Source organism: Watersipora subatra, unplaced genomic scaffold, assembly GCF_963576615.1.
Source record: "Watersipora subatra unplaced genomic scaffold, tzWatSuba1.1 SCAFFOLD_26, whole genome shotgun sequence".
In the NCBI taxonomy this organism is placed as follows: domain Eukaryota; kingdom Metazoa; phylum Bryozoa; class Gymnolaemata; order Cheilostomatida; family Watersiporidae; genus Watersipora; species Watersipora subatra.
In genome coordinates, this window is record NW_027045215.1 from 626165 (window position 1) to 632857 (window position 6693).

The following is a 6693-nucleotide window of genomic DNA, read 5'->3' on the forward strand; positions in this document are numbered from 1 at the left end:
TCACCACTATATTTATATGTGCTAGTTAATCCTACACAGAGATATCACCACTATATTTATATGTGTTTGTTAATCCTACACAGAGAGATATCACCACTATATTTATATGTGCTAGTTAATCCTACACAGAGATATCACCACTATATTTATATGTATTAGTTAATCCTACACAGAGAGATATCACCACTATATTTATATGTGTTAGTTAATCCTACACAGAGAGATATCACCACTATATTTATATGTGTTAGTCAATCCTACACAGAGATATCAACACTATATTTATATGTGCTAGTTAATCCTACACAGAGATATCACCACTATATTTATATGTGCTAGTTAATCCTACACAGAGATATCACCACTATATTTATATGTGTTAGTTAATCCTACACAGAGAGATATCACCACTATATTTATATGTGCTAGTTAATCCTACACAGAGATATCACCACTATATTTATATGTATTAGTTAATCCTACACAGAGAGATATCACCACTATATTTATATGTGTTAGTCAATCCTACACAGAGATATCACCACTATATTTATATGTGCTAGTTAATCCTACACAGAGATATCACCACTATATTTATATGTGCTAGTTAATCCTACACAAAGAGATATCACCACTATATTTATTTATGTCTTACTTAATCCTACACAGAGAGACATCACTACTATATTTATATCTGTGTTAGTCAGGGAAAAGTTTGAAATGGAAATAATTGTTTGGCGTATGAGTTTTTTGGGATCTTCGTAATGTGTTGTGTTGACTATTGCACCACCACATGATCTTGGTTTCGGAGATCTCGACAACTATGGTGATGCTATTGCAGGTGCGACTGATGGCACAAATGAAGACGGAATCAGAGAAGAATAAGATTAGTGACCAACGAAAGAATAAGGAGCTGCTACAGCTGAAAAAAGAGAAGCGGCAACGAGACAATCAGGTGCGCATGTTGGAGTTGCAAAACAGACAGAAAGATGCCATACTCAAGGTTGGTCTTTAACAACACTCAAATGTTGGTCATTAGGAGAAATGAGGTCGGACACATGTATAGTCATTACTCTTAGGCTCTTAAAATGGGCAAATTTCTTAGCTGACATATGGCATAAACATCTGCTGCGACTACACAGATCGAGACTACTGAATAACTAGTTATGTTTTACAAGTATCAACCTAGGTCAAGTAAAGATCAAAACATCTATTGGATGTTGTCATTACCCTTATTGGAACATGATTGTATTAACACTATATATATATATATATATATATATATATATATATATATATATATATATATATATATATATATATATATATATATATATATATATAGTAGATATGGGTAAACCATAGTTTATCATTGGACTAATGTTTGTACAGCTATTTACACTTGTGTTTTCTTAAAAAAAAGATCCATCAACTTATAATCTAAAATCGTCCAACTACAACTTGAACTCAGGCTGATGAATTGTATCAAACTGCAAGTAAAACTTAGGTCTTTAAAATATTTAATCTAACATATCCTGAAATTTTATGCAAGCAGTTCCAATTTACACCAGTGTTCATCACATATCTTTTACAGCAAGTAACAGCCTTTTTCATATATAAATACTTGTTGGTCATCGTTGTCACTAGTTCAAAGCAACTTTCAAAAAAAATCGGTTTACTGTGAAAATGAACAAATTGGTGTCATGATTATGTTAATCAGGGATCAACACTTTTAACCAATCACAAATACATCAGTTTCTTCTATTACTACACAGCCATCAGGGGTGTGTGGTGTCTTTGCAAATAATAATTTTGCCAGCGTAAATAGCCAATGCCTTATTCCTTGTGTTTCTCTAATGTTTTCTGTTCTGTTGAACAGAAAACTCTCTACAGACTCTTATTTGATAATTGCTGGCATAATCATTACATTGCATAGAGTAATCAGTAATGTCACGGTTACACTATATTGCGCTGAAATTTTGTTGATGATATGTTCAACTCATCTTCATAGCTGCTAAAGTCTGGTTTCCATATCGATTGCGAGACTCTGGCGGTAACTTGCGCAGCAAAACGCTTGCGACGTTAGGATCGGCAGCTTCTGTTCACATCTAAAGCTGCATTGCTAAACATAATCGCAGCTTCACATAAAATGTTCGCTCGCCACGCCATTTTGATAATGGTGACCTTTACCTGTACAGTGCATTTCAGGAAGGTTTTGCTTGCGGCTATTTGCAAAATTTGAACAGCGCTAAACTCTTGTGTTAACTGCCGGCAACTACCGGTGGTACTCGGCGGTACCCGGCGTGTAGGCTCACATTTCACCGCCATAGCCTGCGGTGCTGTTGCCGGTGCTTTGCGGCATATATGAGAACCACGCTCAAGGTAGTCGTTGTGTAACTCCTATTCATTTGCAGACGACTGTCGCCATGAACCTAGAAGATCAGCTGGAGACGATGAGCACCAATATGACATACATTCAGAGTAACGTGTCTGAGTGCCAAAACAATATCATGCAGATGGAAGAGGAGGCGAAGGTTTGTTCATTTGCTTTTGCTATGCGTCTGCTTAGGCTTGTAGTGGCTACTGCTAGCATTTACTAACTTTGCATTGTTTCCTGTCTAAGCATTTACTAACCTCGCATTGCTTCCTGTCTAAGCATTTACTAACCTCGCATTGCTTCCTGTCTAAGCATTTACTAACCTCGCATTACTTCTTGTCTAAGCATTTACTAATCTCGCATTGCTTTCTGTCTAAGCATTTACTAACCTCGCATTGCTTCCTGTCTAAGCATTTACTAATCTCACATTGCTTCCTGTCTAAGCATTTACTAACCTTGCATTGCTTCCTGTCTAAGCATTTACTAATCTCGCATTGCTTTTTGTCGAAGCATTTACTAACCTCGCATTGCTTCCTGTCTAAGAATTTACTAATCTCACTTTGCTTCCCGTCTAAGCATTTAGTAATCTCGCATTGCTTCCTGTCTAAGCATTTACCTAATATATTTCATCAGTGCGTTGTATGTTTAGTAATTATTCATTGCTTTATTTATCCTTTTTAATGTTACAGCGGGCTTAGCTAACAATTCCCATTTATCGGCCCGTTCCCATAGATGGCTATACTCGAATTTACGTAAGCGCATGTAAATCAGTAAAGTTATCTTCTACAGTCATGCAGCAACATTTGATTTTGTTAATTCAGAATCTATAATCTTTCACCTTTATTTGACATCCACAATGAGTTCATCTCCTATCGACTGGAAACATTTTCTCAATAATTCACTAGAAGCAGTTCATGTTATGTTTAAAACGCTACCCCTCTAACAACCTCTAAACCTCATCGTACGACTTGCATGCCCTTTCATATCTATCTTGTCTCTCATATAAAATATTATTATAAGCCAAGATAATCTTTTAACCTGTCGTTATTCACTAGAAGAAATGACACTTTTATTCCTATATCAATAATTTTATTATGGCTCAAATTCTTCTCATAGATTCAAGAAACAGTTAACATGTTATATATTCTTATAGAATGAACCCCTGCTGTTTTTTTCTTGAGTCCTTTTTCATTAGTTTTTATCAGTTTATATTACGACAAAACAAGTTACATTTACATATTGCGATAGCTCTTTGGTTTGAGCATCAAATTTGGTCATTGCTTTTGCAATCACAACGCAACTCGAAGAACTGGTTGTTATATTGCTTGTAATGATGTCTCTGAACCATATTACAAAATGTGCTCATTACACATAGTACCTTACTTGTTAGGATGAGACTAGTTTGACAAAAGCTTTGGATGTCTCCTCTGTTGATGAAAGCAAGTATCTGTTGGAGCACCTTCTCTCACTCGCTCTCACTCAGGGCTTTGCTTGTACTCAGAAAGAATCTCAATTCAAGGAGTTGACTGCTCGCTACGATAAAATGCAGATGGATTCCAGGTTACGGGATCAGCTTTTAGACCAGGTTTTGCAGGATTCCGGGATAACTATACAGTCGCAACAAGAATGTAAGCCGGCCAAATATTCTAAACACTCTACGTTTACTACCATAGTGTTAAGGATTATCAAAGAGAATGTGAAATGTCTTGCAGATGGTTGTAGTTATAAGCTGTGTTACCTTCTCTTGTGTTAAGGTCTACCTGTAGTTATAAGCTGTGGTACCTTCTCTTGTGTTAAGATCTACCTGTAGTTATAAGCTGTGTTACCTTCTCTTGTGTTAAAATCTACCTGTAGTTATAAGCTGTGGTTCACCTTCTCTTGTGTTAAGATCTACCTGTAGTTATAAGCTGTGGTACCTTCTCTTGTGTTAAGATCTTCTCTTGTGTTAAGGTTAATGTGATTGTTTCTATTTGCATCAGTTTACTGGACATTTAATCTTTTTCGAAATTTTTTTAAAGCACTAGTGCAATAAAATGATTATTAAAATACATGACTACGGACATTGCATTAATTCATGTTTGTGAATGCAAGTAAAATTTTATAGGGTGAGCTCCAGCAAATCTATCTATGACAGCTACAAGTTCACATACACAGTAAATAGTATTTATAGTAAATAGCTACTATCAGTTTTAGTAGCTTTTAGCTCTCCGTATGACAGGCCTTAACTCACTCGGTATGACAGGCCTTAACTCACTCTGTATGACAGGCCTTAACTCACTCTGTATGACCGGCCTTAACTTACTCTGTATGACAGGCTTTAACTTGCTCTGTATGACAGGCTTTAACTTACTCTGTATGACAGCCCTTAACTTGCTCCGTATGGCAGGCCTTAACTTACTCCGTATGACAGGCTTTAACTTACTCCGTATGACAAGCTTTAACTTACTCTGTATGACAGGCCTTAACTTGCTCCGTATGACCGGCCTTGACCTACTTTTTCTGCCTGCAGAGATCTAGAACGGTATAGCTGTGGCACTAGTGGTGATAGTTCTGTGCAAACACTTCCTACTGAAATGGATAACAATTCCGTTTCTTCAATACCTCAGGTAATACTGACCTTTATTGATTTATTGAACAGGCATTTATTATTAATTTCAATAACTCTGCACGCATTGTTCAATCATTGTTAAGTGTCAGTAAGATGCGAATGGATATTTGAATAAATTACAAAAACAATTTGAATCAATGTCGTTGTTTATTTGGCAAAACACAGTTTTGTTAACCTAATAATTATATTACATGTTTTATATAGAATGCTTTTAAGTTGTTGTTTTGTTAAAGAATAGAGAAAGCATAATATTATTATGCTTTGTTATTCATCTTGAGGTGTTGACTGATGTTCTAAAAAAAAAACAAGAAGGTTGACCAACCAGAAGCTGAGATATGGCCAGCCAAACACAGGTCTACCAAAAAAACAAAAGTGTTTTGGTAATCATCAATATATGATGTATGAAATCGCCTTGTGTGCCATTAGTCAATTAAGCCAACTAATGCGCTCTCCTATAACAATCACGGCGTTTTAATTGGTTTAATCCCTGGAAGTATAGAACAATCAAATTGGGCCTAACAATCATCGCTCCTAGAATTCCGAACCAGTCCCTCTGACGTGTAGATTAGTTTTAGCATAAAATAACTACACGCATCTATTATTTCGCAACATTTCGCTATCTTGCTAGTTCAGCTCAGTTTTGTTGTTCTCCTACTTAGCTTCCCTATTCAGACTCATCTTTAGCGTTGTTCAGATTTTTTAACTATAGCTAATAAATAGAATCAATTAAATCAATCATCAATCTCGGTTATCATTTGGAATTTTCTACAAATTATATTAGTTACATCATTTATTCTATACGCAGTTATATTATTATTTTGTATAATATGCATTATGAATATTATATAAATCATAAAAAATAATCATAGATAAGATAATAGATCAATAGAAAAATCAAAGCAAAAGTTATCGTTTTCTTCTCTTATAGCAAGAGCAGCACGGTCAAGTTAGTCTTTTTAAGATCATGGCTGTAGTGAACTTCCAGTCTGTTAATAGTGACGATAATCATGAAAATAAACTGAATGCTGCAGTAGATACACAGTAGAAAAATGATGAAGGGAACAAAAAGTCCCATCCCTATTTCTTATTCTAAACAAACTGCAATCGCGGATATCGCATATAGACTATACACGCGCCGTTCGTTGAACAGATGATCTTCGGAGCATATCCGTGGAGATCGAGTTAAAATTTGAAGCACAATAGTCAAAATCTGCTCTTCTGCTTTAAAAAATCATGGCGAGGGGTTGTGGGCAAATGCCTTTACCATACAATGTTTGGATGATTTTCCTGAGAAACCAGAGCTAGTATGTAAATTATTTACTATCGCGAGAAGCGTTTCACATCTCGTAGCCAAAACAATCATTATAAGTAACGGCGGTAAGGGTGCGCAACTCCGGCACATGACCATTAAGTCGATTTTAAACGTCACAGTTTTCGGGATTTTCGAAGGGTTTTCCTCTGATTCTTTATTAGGTAGACCTGTGTTTGGCTGTCTATATCTCAGCTTCAAGGGGGTCAATCTCCTTGATTCTTTTTTTAGAACATCAGTCAACACCTCAAGATAACTAATAAAGCATAATAATATTATGCTTTCTCTATTCTTTAAGGCAGAAAAAAACTAGCTGGATTCTGTAAAGTCTGACCTTTTTTAACCAATCAATTTATTCTCTCTCAAAACCAACAGTAAAATTTACACAACAAAATTTCC